The sequence below is a fragment of the Ambystoma mexicanum genome, chromosome 9, assembly GCF_040938575.1.
Source record: "Ambystoma mexicanum isolate Mex_15411 chromosome 9, UKY_AmexF1_1, whole genome shotgun sequence".
In the NCBI taxonomy this organism is placed as follows: Eukaryota; Metazoa; Chordata; class Amphibia; order Caudata; family Ambystomatidae; genus Ambystoma; species Ambystoma mexicanum.
The window spans coordinates 596,882,591-596,894,591 of NC_090931.1; the positions used below are offsets into that span (position 1 = coordinate 596,882,591).

The following is a 12,001-nucleotide window of genomic DNA, read 5'->3' on the forward strand; positions in this document are numbered from 1 at the left end:
CAATGTATAGTATTCCGAGGGAAAATAGGGAATGTCGATTGTGTGGGGTAGGTACCCTTGAGATGGTAAAACATCTTTTGTTTGAGTGTGAGGTCTTGTGGATACTGAGACAAACTACACAGCTGGCTGTGGGTATGACAGATGCTGAAAGGATGAACGGAGGATGGGAGCTGTTTCTAAGTAGGAAGACTGAAGCATGCATCATCTATTTCACTATCCTGTGGAGGAAGATTGCCTCTATTTTGGAAATCTATAGATTAATTGTTTGCGGCTTTTGGGTAATATCCATTGTTTATTAACCCTTCTGATGTTCATTTCTGATTCTTTCTTTTAGATAAATTGTATGTTAGGATGGTATTGTATGGATGTATGTTGTAAAAACATTTTTTTCTTTTTTTGATATGTGAAAAGTGTGTATCAAACAATATCACAGTAAAGCAAATAATAAATAGTAAATATCACAACATGTGAATAAACTACCATATCCGTCGGTTTTGAGTCTTTTGTAGTCCTTAATGTTATTGGTCCTTCCAAACATGTGACCTTTCTTAACCAATTGTCTCTGACCATCTCTATAAATCTGGTCCACCATCTTAACTCCTCTTTCTTTGCTGCTTGGGCAGCCAGTTAATTGCTTTACAATGTATTATACGTGTGAAAGTGATCAAATATGTTGATGATTTCTATTGTTAGCAGCACAAGCGTATGAAACACGCAAGCACAGTTTCAGAGATAAGCTGCAGAGTAAATCTGCATGTTTAGGAAAGTAGTTGTATTTTGGTGAGGATTTATAAGGTGGTTTGCGACGGGACATAAAGTTCCGGCGACCGCAACAACATAGTTATTCTGCGAGGGGACACTGCGGTCACGGAAGTGAACACAGCGCCATGGGACTAATTATAGTTCCAGCGCTCATTGTTCATTTTTCCGTGACTGCTAAGAGAGCACCTCAGGACAGCCGACAAGAGAATACTCAGAATTAATTAGAAAGTGAGTTGTGTGTCTTCAGGTAAACACCTGATGAGTAAAGCACACTCGACGGAGCATATTGAGTGCCACCTGGTGACCGAGATAAAGAATTTGGAGTTATTTCCCACAAAAGAAGTTTAGTCATGAGATTACAAGGGCTCAGCTCAGTCCCTGATGAGTTTAAGTGGCTCAGAGTTGCCACTCAAATATTGAAACACCGCACAGATTACTCAGCCCTATTATATCAGATACATTTTGACGGGTGCAGGCCCAAGAAACCCTGTTGTTCAAATATTGGTGGAAAATCTCCCAATCAGAGATCATAAGATGTCCAGCTCCATCAAAAAAGGAAGAGCTCGGGTGAGCTAAAAAAGAATTGAGCCCGGTATGGGGCAAGTATTACATCAGGCTCTGGGAGCCAGTATGGGACATGGATCCCAACAGTTGTCCATCATGGAGGGCTGATTGAAGTTCCCCAGAGGCATGGAGTGAGTGGACAAGGGAGAGAGAAAGGGGGGGAGAAAAAAAGGCCGAAAGGCAATAGATGCCAAGACCCCCCCTGGCACGCCACAAAAAGGAAAGGGCAAGAGGAAAACATTGAGCTCCAAAGCAAAGGAGCGCATAACGCAAGATAAAACCTCTGAAAGTTCAGAGGAATACGAAGAGGACGATTGGACGAGCCAATCGTCAAATGAGGAAGTCAAAATAATATCAGTTGAAGAGGAACGGAGAAGAACTTCCAAGAAAAAGAAGGTAGAGGATAAGGAGGAGGATGCAAAAATAGAGGCTTACATAAAGAAACGGCTCAGGACACCATTGGCAAAAGGAGCCAGGAATAAGTTAAGGGCAGAATGTCCAAGGCCACACCGGCCTGAGGGGATAGCGGAAACCCCGGACATAGATGACAGCATGGTCACATTCATGGGGAGATATGTAAAAGACGTTAAGAGAGGCTTGGACACAGGTCCTTGCGTACTTGCCAGGAATAGATGCTGGACATCATTGGTCCATTTACCAAAAATTTGGAAATGGCAGATGAGATGAAAGAGAAGAAAGAAGCCATAGACCCGACAAATCTAGGTGGATGGGCTCAGAGATATTTCTACTGGGCAATGCCAATTTTTCGATTATGGCAGAGAGGAGTAGGTCAATTTTAGTAAAGATCTATCCAAATCTTACCGAACTGGCCACATCAGAAGCGGCTGCCTCAGCGAAAGGGAAGCTTTTTCGGCGAAGCTTTCATAAGAGTTGACAAAATGTGCTAATTCCTATGCGGCAATCGATAAAGCTCAGGCATCCCTCAAGAGAGTTTTTGGCAGACAGGTTTTTGGCCGGGCTGGAAGAGGCAGGGGCCTCTCTGCCAGCCTTTACTCATTCAATAGGTCCTATAATGACAGATACCAATGTTAACACGCAGAGAGAAATGCGGAGAGCCAACACCAGGCCAACACAGGGGAGAGCAAAGATTCAAGCACGTGCATTGAGCACACAGGCTCCCACGTTAAGAGAGAAGAGTGGCACAATATGTTGAAAAATGGCAGCTCATTTCATCAGATGCTTGGGTTTTAGACACAGTTTGAGGTTTCCATATAGATTGGCACACCATACCAATACAAGAGAGATGGCCAAACACGATAGTACAGAGCGTGGCATATGAAGCGCTATTAGATACAGAAATAAGAGGGCTGATTTTGAAAACAGCCATAGAGTGAGCGCCAAATGCGATGGCAAGGTTCATAAGCAACATGTTTTTGGTAAAAGGGCATCACAAACTAAGACTAAATATACATTTAAGGGAATTGAACAGTTTTCTGGTTTACAAACTCTTCAAAATTGAGGGCATACACCGCCTGAGAGACAATTGCAACAAGGGGACTGGTTAGTCAGAATAGACCTCAAAGATGCATATCTGACTATTCCCATTGCTCCACAACAACAAAGATTTCTGTGTTTGATTGAAAGGCCAGATATGCCAATTTACATACCTACCCTTCGGGCTAGCTTCAGCCCTGTGGTGTTTCACAAAAGTGATGAAACCGGTGGTAACATTCCTGAGGGAACAAGGGATCAGACTGATCGTTTATCTGGATGACATATGTCTAATGTGTGAAGACACACAAGGAACAGCTGGACACCACTATAGATCTCCTATTGCAACTGGGTTTCGTGGTGAATTGGGTGACGTCTATGCTACAATCGGAGCAGAACATTGAGTTTCTGTGTTTCAGGATACAGTGAAAGGAACGCTGAGTTTACCCCTGAACAAGGTAACCAGCATAAAAAAAAGAGATAAGGAACACTCTAGCGAAAGAGATGATATTATTAAGGGAGATAGCAGGACTAATAGGATGCCTGGCATCTTCAATCCAGGCAATTTTTCCCAGGCCTGCTACAATACAGAGGCCTCCAAAGATTAAAGATACACCATCTCAGGAGGGGCTTACCTTACGAGCAAAGAATACCCCTCACTCAAGATGCAAATCAGGAGCTGCAATGGTAGCTACAACACATCGATTCCTGGAATGGAAGAGCAATATTTGGCTCATCCCGGACCTGGTGATAGAGTGTGATGCTAGCAGGTGGGGATGGGGAGGCAGATGGTCAGAGGAGGAACTGTGCCCTCACATAAACTGTCTGGAGTGCCTAGCCAGCTCATCCACAGTGAAATGCTGAAAGCAAGAGAGAGCACAGTGTGTTCTCCTTAAGGTGGACAACATATCTGCAGTTCGGTATATAAACAGACTCAGGGGCACCAAGTCCAAAATGCTATCATTATTAGCAAAAGAGTTTTTGGCATCTTTGCCTACAGAGAGAGGTGTTGGTGATGGCAGAATACCTTCTTGGTCACCAGAACGAGATAGCCGACTGGAATTCCAGATTCCTCAGAGATGGCGTGATTGGAAACTGGACAAGAGAGTATCCCAGAAATTAATGGCAAGTTGGGGTCCAGGCAGGACAGACCTATTTGCGTCGAGATTGAACAGGCAAATTGCTTGGTTCTTCAGACCCCGAGGTGGAAGCGAAAGGTGCATTCCTGCAACAGTGGGGTCCGAGCACAGAATACGCATTCCTTCCATTCGCAGTGATAGTGTGAACATTAGCACAGGTGAGGAGACAACAAGTATCCATGGTTCTGATCACTTCAGAATGGAAGGGACACGCTTGGTTCCCAGATCTACTGGGGATGTCACACAACTATCTGCTAGCTCTACCTAGGTTTAAGATAATAATGGTGCACCCCTCAGGGGGAGTCCCCCCAGTGTTGAAGAAAGGCAACCTCAGTTACATTGCGTGGGCGATTTCAGGGGATCCTGCTCTAGGCCAGGACTATCAGACAAGTCTGAACATATCATCGAGGAATCCTGGGCACCATGCACCAGGAAAGCATACAGGTCTGCTTGGTCAACCTGGCATAATTGGCGCTTGGAGAGGGATGTACATTCCGCTGGAACAGATGTGGTACACGTAGCCAACTTCCTGTCACAATTAGCAGCTCAGGGCAAAGCGTATAGGACTATGAACACAGCCCGCTCAGCAATTTTAGCAGGGCACCCAAAGATAGAAGGGCTGTCAGTGGGAGAACACCCATTGGTTTGCAGACTAGGGTGTTAGACTAATCAGAGGGAGAAATATGACCAGGTGGTGGAAGTAGATAAGGTCCTAACAATGTTCACGCCATGGCTGGACAACAGTGATTTAACGAGAAAGGCATTATCAGCCAAAGTGGCTATGCTTTTATGTTTATTGTCATGTAAAAGAGTATCGTATGTGAGAACGTTAGAGGTCACTAGGAAGACTTTGTCCCCACGGGGAATAACATTTCATATCACAAGAAGAACAAAGATATTTTTGAGCTCTGTATGATACGAGGCATTTCCTGATCATCCGAAATTATGTCCAGTGAGATGCAGTTCGGCATATGAAACCATGACAATAGATCTGCGACTTGTAGTAGTAACACAATTGCTCATTGCCCTAAGGAAACCATTCGGGCAGTGGCTTCCGCTACACTAGCAAGATGGATCAGATGGATTATGTCCCAAGCGGGCGTCAATACGGATTGCTACGGGGCCCATGCAGTGAGAGGAGAGATTGCCTCAAAGATTTTTCATGCGGGAGCCAGATTAGAGGACATTATGAAGGCAGCAGACTGGTCGAACGAATCGACCTTCAAAACGTTTTATTTCAAGCCAATAGAAAAATTGGCAACGTTGGTGGTAAGTAAACTTTGAGCAAGCATAATCCAAGCCTCCGGGTCTTGACATAGAATTAATATTTTCCATACATACGTTACAGAAAGTCATAATTCTATTAAAGACACGGAGGCGAAGAATTATCCCACCCGAGTAATCGTTTACATGACTATTTAATGTGATGAGAAAATTTAATGTCATGATGCAAACAGAATATGCATATGGGTTTATATGTAAGCCGATTACCCATCCACTTAGACCGGATGTCTGAAATATGGTTTATGTTGCAGGTTCCATGACGGATAACAAGCCGACTGGTTCATGATTATCATGGAGAAGAAAAGTTAATCTGAGTTTACCGGTTGCAGCGCTACAGTTTGAAAGGATCAGCAAAAGAAAGAGGAGTTATTAAGATGGTGGACAGGATTTATAGAGATGGACAGAGCCAGTTGGTTAAGAAAGGTCCCATGTTTGGAAGGACCAATAATATTAAGGACTACAAAAGACTGAAAATGGACAGCTATGGTAGTTTATTCACATTTTGTGATGTTTATTGTTATTTGTTTATGATGCTTCTCGAGAAGTAAAGTTGAGAGTCAAGCTTAAACATTTGCCTTTGTGTCTTTAATAGAATTATGGCTTTCTGTAACGTATGTGTGGAAAATCTGAATTATAAACTAAACAGACATCATCGTATTTTTACAATTTTGCCATCTGCCTGCATTTGCGACCCTGAGGATGATGTCATCGAACGCCCCACCCTGTTTGCTATGAGACTCCTCCCACCCGCGCTGCCCACATAAAAAAAAATCCAATGTCAAATGACGCCAATTTGATTGAGATTTACGCTCAATACTTTGTCTCTGCCCACACCTCAATGTAATTGCCCACTATCGGTCTGTTTGTAGCCAATCACTTTGCTGTGTGGGCAAGAGTTACTCAAAGGACTGGAAATCCATGCCCTTCCCCATAGGGTAAAAACCTGGAGTAAACCCAGAGACTAGGTGGGTCTGTCCGAGGATGGACTTTAACCCCCAATCTTCCAGTTACCAACCACCTGCATTTACTGTTTGTGCCATTGAGACTGACTGAGAAACCAGCACCTATAGCAAGGCATGTAATGCCAAATGGAGCAACAGCTCCTCTGTTATTAACGTGTTGACATCCACAGATAAAACTGTGCAGTTGATATGCGGATACTTTGGAATGGAGGCGGGGGTGAGGCGGTTCGGGTTAAATGGGAGGGGCGTGGAGGGAGTCGGTCAGTCCATCTTTTATGCTGTTGGCCGACCCGTTTTTCTGTCTTGAAAATGTGGTCACCCTATCTGCAACAATGAATTCTGACAACATTTTATTCACTGTTTAGCCAAGGTGCCAGACCCTGTATAGCAGGCTTTCTTTTAATGTTCACTGTCCTCATTTTCTGTTAGTATCCAAAGTTCGACAGTAGTTTCTCTGCCTTGTCCGCTATTCTGATTTATTGAATCCGTTACTATACTATTGTGTCCTCCCAGAGGTTCCATTCCTTCATATTATTGGTGACGGAAGCAGAGAATGGTGCAGTTTGCCAGCCGTTTTCTCATCTGGATGCAGCCTAACTCTCGTGTGTATTTATATATTTTTTTAAATGTGTTAAACCTATTTCCCTTTGTGTGGGCATTTTTTCCTGTCCATGCCTTCAGGTTTTCATAGATACAGGTCTTTTTCTGTCACCAACCTTTATTTGTTTTGTCTGCAGTGTCCGGCATTATCTTTCCGTCCACCCGTTTGGTTCTAGGTTGTGACACTGGGAGGAGGTTTTCAAACAGCCTCTTCTGAGGTTTTCTGTCGTTTGTGGCTGCCAATAGATTGAATAAGCACGTAAGTACTTTTAGAGCACACCACACTGGCAATTCTTCAAATATTGCGTCCACAGAAAGGACTTATTTTCGCGGCCGTGCCACCACCCCCTCAGTTCATTTTCTGTGAACATGCAGCTCTGAGAGGGACCAGTGTCTTTGGGTCTCCAGTTTTAGCATCAATAGGGCTCAACACCCTGGCATGTTTAGTTGTCAAAGAAACTTACTCTGAAATGCTGAGGTCACAGCTTACAAGAAGCGGTAAGGCTCACCCTTAGTGTCCCTTGGTGTCTACTGGATGTTGCTTTGCAATGTGCGTGTCCGCTACCAGTCCTTGGATCGAAGATGCAGGTCGCTCCAAGATATCAGTGCCAAATCTTGGTGGGTTCAGAAGGGGCCTTTGCCCCTTTGGTCCTGCTGCCAAAACCATGACTGCACATTTGCCCTTTTAAGACGGCATCTCGCAAAGATTCTTCAGACTCAAACGACAAGGGCAAATTATTCGAAACCCCATGCGCAGCCCAACAATATGTTACACATTTCCATTAATTTAAATAAAAATGTTGATTTGGGGACACCCTGCTTCAGCATTTCAGAAAGTTCCTTGTACATATTGTTTTCAGTTTGAACAATTAGATTCCGGAATAGTTGAAGAAATTTCCACTCCACAATACTCTTAAAAGATTGTAACCCAAATTCGTAACGAATAGCTACTATTGGGACACATTTCGGTAGGCAGGAAATAGTTTTTCTAAGCATGGTTGCCGCTAAGCTATTTACATCCAGCGTACCCATTTTGAATGGAATTCCGCTCCCGTAGAGTATTTTCGGGATGGCTTTTAATTTATAGAATCTCAAAGCAGGTGTGTACGAGAATCCTCCAAATTTGTGGTCCACTACTGGTATCTGGGTAGTACCGATTTTAACTTTAGACAAATAATGATTTAGAATTTGGACACCATTTACGTTTGCATTCACAAAAAAGCCCAGATAGATAATGGAGTTTTTAATGACTAATTTGGACTGGTCCAGATACCAAATTTTTAAAGATGATGGTCTTCTCTTTCCACTAAAGCATAAAATATGTGATTTTTGTGGGTTTACCGCTAGGCCTTTGTTTGTCATGTATCTATCGAATGCTGATAACAGACGCTGGAGACCCACCGGCGATCTATCAAAAAAATAGAAAGTCGTCAGCGTAAGAACACCAGCAGAATTTTTTGCCTTCTAACTTCGGTTGGATAAAGGCAATGTTCCCGAGCACCGGCCCTATATCAGAGGTATACAAATTGTATAGTGTCGGGGCAAAAATACATCCCTGTGTGAGCCCATTTGATGTCTTAATTGGCTCAGAGAGCTGACCATCACTACTCAAACAAACTTGTATCGTCGACCCTTCGTGTAGATGAATTAGAGTGTCCAGAATGTCTCGCGGGAGTGCCATTAAGGACAGCTTCTTCCATAATACGGCTCAATTCACCCGATCGAATGCGAGAGACAAATCCATGCTGGCAAAATATACCGGACTCGCCCCCTTTTGCCAGCCTAATTCTTGAAGAAGGGAGATCAGCAACCCTCCAGCCAATGTGCCAATGCCTTTTCTAAAGCCAAATTGAGACGACGAATAAACCTTTTCTGTGGTTGCCCACTCTTCAGTCCTTTGAAGGAGAAGGCTTGCATATATCTTTGAATCTGAGTCTAATAGGGCTATTGGCCGGTAGTTTGAAGGCAAGGATCTGTCTCCCTTTTTATAAATAGGAATGATGTAGCTCATATTCCAGGAGCCAGAGAGACCTTTGTTCTGCTTATGTCTTCAAAAAGAAGAAAAAGTGCTTTCGAACCATTTATCCGGATTACCCTTAAAAAGGGTGTTTGATAAGCCGTTGGGGCACACTGCTCTAGAGGGGCTTGCCTTGACTATCCTCTCTCTAATATTTTCGATGGAGAAGTTACCCGACCACAGCAATGTTTCCCCTTTGTGTAAATAATGTTCGCTTGGCTCACTACTCGCATACAGATTCCCAAAATGTGCTATCCATGTTTGTTCATCGATTGGATTAAGATTGCGAACTACGGCAGGTTTGGAAGTTCTAATTATGAGCTGCCAGAAGTATTTAACTGAAATATTTTTTAGAGAACTCAGCATTTTCTCGTTGTCAGCTTGTAACAACATAGATTTATAGTTTCTAATCCAATTTCTTTATATCTGTTTCACATGTTTGATTCCCTCTATTATCAAATTGTCTGGAAGTTCAAGCAGATGGAGTTGTCTTAAGGTGCGGCGTAATAGTATCTTTCTTACACGCACTAACGAGTCATACTTATGTATGTGGTTTTTTAGAAGCCTGCGTTTTAGGTTTCTTTACCGAATTTTCAATAAGAATTTTTACATAAGGACCGAAGTGGTCGTGTGTAAATCTAATTTTAATTTCTTCAAATGTAGTAGCATCATGATCCTTACAGAAGAGATAATTGCATGCAATTACATTGCCGGGGTGCCAGATGATCCTGTTATTTCCTGGGTTTAGGGCCAGATCGCACGACATCTCCTTGGAGGGAGCCCTTTCTATAGAAATATGCAAATTCAATTCATGATCGCTCATCAGTGTAGGACGGAGGATAAAGCGATCTGCCAAGTTCAAGATGTCCACCGATGCATAGAGTCCAAGTTATGTAGGGGACCTCTAGTCTCAGCAAATCATATGTGGCTTTCAAACCCCATGTTTTAAATAGCATGGTCCAGCAGTAACGATCATTCGAGGGGATTGGGTCCTCCGACGTATTCCATATCTATGACAGTAATCACCACAGCTGTGCTGCTTCGGAAAATCTTTCGGCATCTGCGTCCTGCGTCAATGATGTCGATACGCCGTCCTCGAGGACCTCCTCTGACGGCCGACGTCACCAGATGTTATAAGTAGGATGCACGACGCCCGTAGCCTGAGTTCCGTTTTTTCCGCGAACGTGTTCGCTTCAGAGATCTCGCCGTGCCTCGACTCTTTGGAGTTTCTGTGCTTTCGGTTCTTCGAACCTGTTCATTTGTGAAGTATTGTCGGGATGTCTTCCTCTTCTTCCACCCCGCGTCTGGGCTTCAAGAAGTGTGGGGACTGCGGGTCCAAGATGTCGGTGACGGACTCGCACAACGCCTGCCCCTCGTGCCTCGGGGAGGCCCACGACAGGGATGATTGTGTCGACTGCCAGTCGCTAACGTCCAAGGCCTTGCGGGAGCGTAAGAAGAAGCTGTCGGTCGGTAGGGTGTCCAAGCCCCGGAAGGCGAGGTCCACTGGGCTTTCGACGGACGATTCGAGGGGCGACTCTCCGCATCGTATTCATAAGTCTAGGGGGTCTCGCTCCCAGAGTGGGTCCCGCCACTCCTCTGCGAGGCACTCCCGTCATTGGTCGCCTTGCCCGTCCTCGTCCGAGGACTCCACCCGTTGGCGGGTTTCTTATCCCAACAAGCGTTCCTCTCCGGAGGAATGGGCTTCCTTTGGGAAGAAAATGTTGGCGATTCTTGAATCGCAGGCCTCCGGTCCGTCCGCGCCTCAGAGAGGGGTCGGTCGTGACCGTACTGAAGACACCACTCTTACGCCTTCGGGCTCGGGTGGTCGGCACGATTCGCCGGAGAGGTCCCTCTTGGACAAGGGGAATCGTTCCAGTCATGCCCGTTCCAGGTCCCGGTCCTCGACGCACTCGAGCCCGTGTGCACCTGTTAAGTCTTCGAAGAAGACGTCGACGCTGGTGGCGCCGAGGTCGTCGACGGACTCTCTCGAGGCTCCGCCTCTGAGGAAGTCGTCAAAGCCCTCAGCGCCCAGGCTGTCGGACACGCTCGGGGCTCCACCCGTCGAGGCTTGTGTCAAAGCCGTCGATGTTGTCGGCGCCGCACTCGACGTCGACGCTGTTTCACTCGACGCCCTCAACGCCTTTCGATGCTGTGGTGTCGGAGGTACACCGTAACACGGGGGAACCCCCTAGAAAGGCTCTGGCCAAGGCAAAACATGCTTTCTCCCGTATTCTTTGCACCCTTTCCAGCCTATGGAGTATATTTCTGAGGTGGAAGAGGGTTCTGAAGATGGGTTGGTTCCGCACACGGTGCCAGATGAGATTCTTTCTGGTCACAGCCAGATTGAGGACTTGCGTCAGTCACTGCATGACGCCAGTGGTCTGGACACCTCTCCGGAGGTGGAGTTCTGTAGGCCCGAGCCTGGCACCCGTGCCGAGTCATTGTACCGGTGCCTTATGTCAAGGGTCACGGACTACTTGGGGTGTTCAACGCTCCCAGTTGATTTTGTTCAGGATGACCTGACGGATATCCTCGACCAAGGTCCACCCACTGACCCGGTACTGCCATTCCATATAGCTCTGCAAAGATGGGTGGCAGCGGCTTGGACTGCTCCGGAGAGTTTCCCGGCAGTGGGCAAGTCTTTACCGTGAAAATACCGCCCAGCCAGTAGTGACCTCTGCTACTTGACCATGCACCCCACTTCGCAGAGTTTGCTGTTGGAGGCGGCTACGGCCCCAGCAAAGCAGGCGTCGTAATCTACCATCCCTCCTGATAGGGACGACAAGCGTTTTGATGGCTGGGCGAAGAAAGTGTTTTCTTCAGGGGGTATGGCTCTTCAGGCGGCCAACTCTGTATGTGCCTTGTCATGTTTCACGCACACTCTGTGCAACTGTATTTCATTAGCGGCTGAACATATTCCCGAAGGGGACGAACGGGATGGTTTTCTTGCTATTATTCAGGATGGCAAGGATGCCATGTGTGAGTCCATTCAGTCGGGTTTGGACATGGCAGACTGTGTCAGCCGGCCCATGGCGGCGAGCACTGTGATACGCAGGTTTGTGTGGTTGAGGAAGTCTGGGTTTGCTCCTGATGTGCAAGCCAGGCTCCTCAACATGCCCTTTGATGGTGAACATCTTTTTGGCAGCAAGGCTGACGAGAGCCTTGAGAGTTTGCAGATCTCCAAAGCTGCAGCAAAGTCATTGGGCGCTGCAGCCCGCCAA

At 45.8% G+C, this 12,001-nt stretch overlaps 1 protein-coding gene across 1 annotated transcript in view; it reads left to right on the forward strand.

Annotated features, from left to right (window-relative positions):
• ZSWIM7 (zinc finger SWIM-type containing 7) overlaps positions 1-12,001 on the forward strand; it is a 1,030,928-nt gene that overhangs the window by 504,606 nt on the left and 514,321 nt on the right. The window lies entirely within an intron of this gene.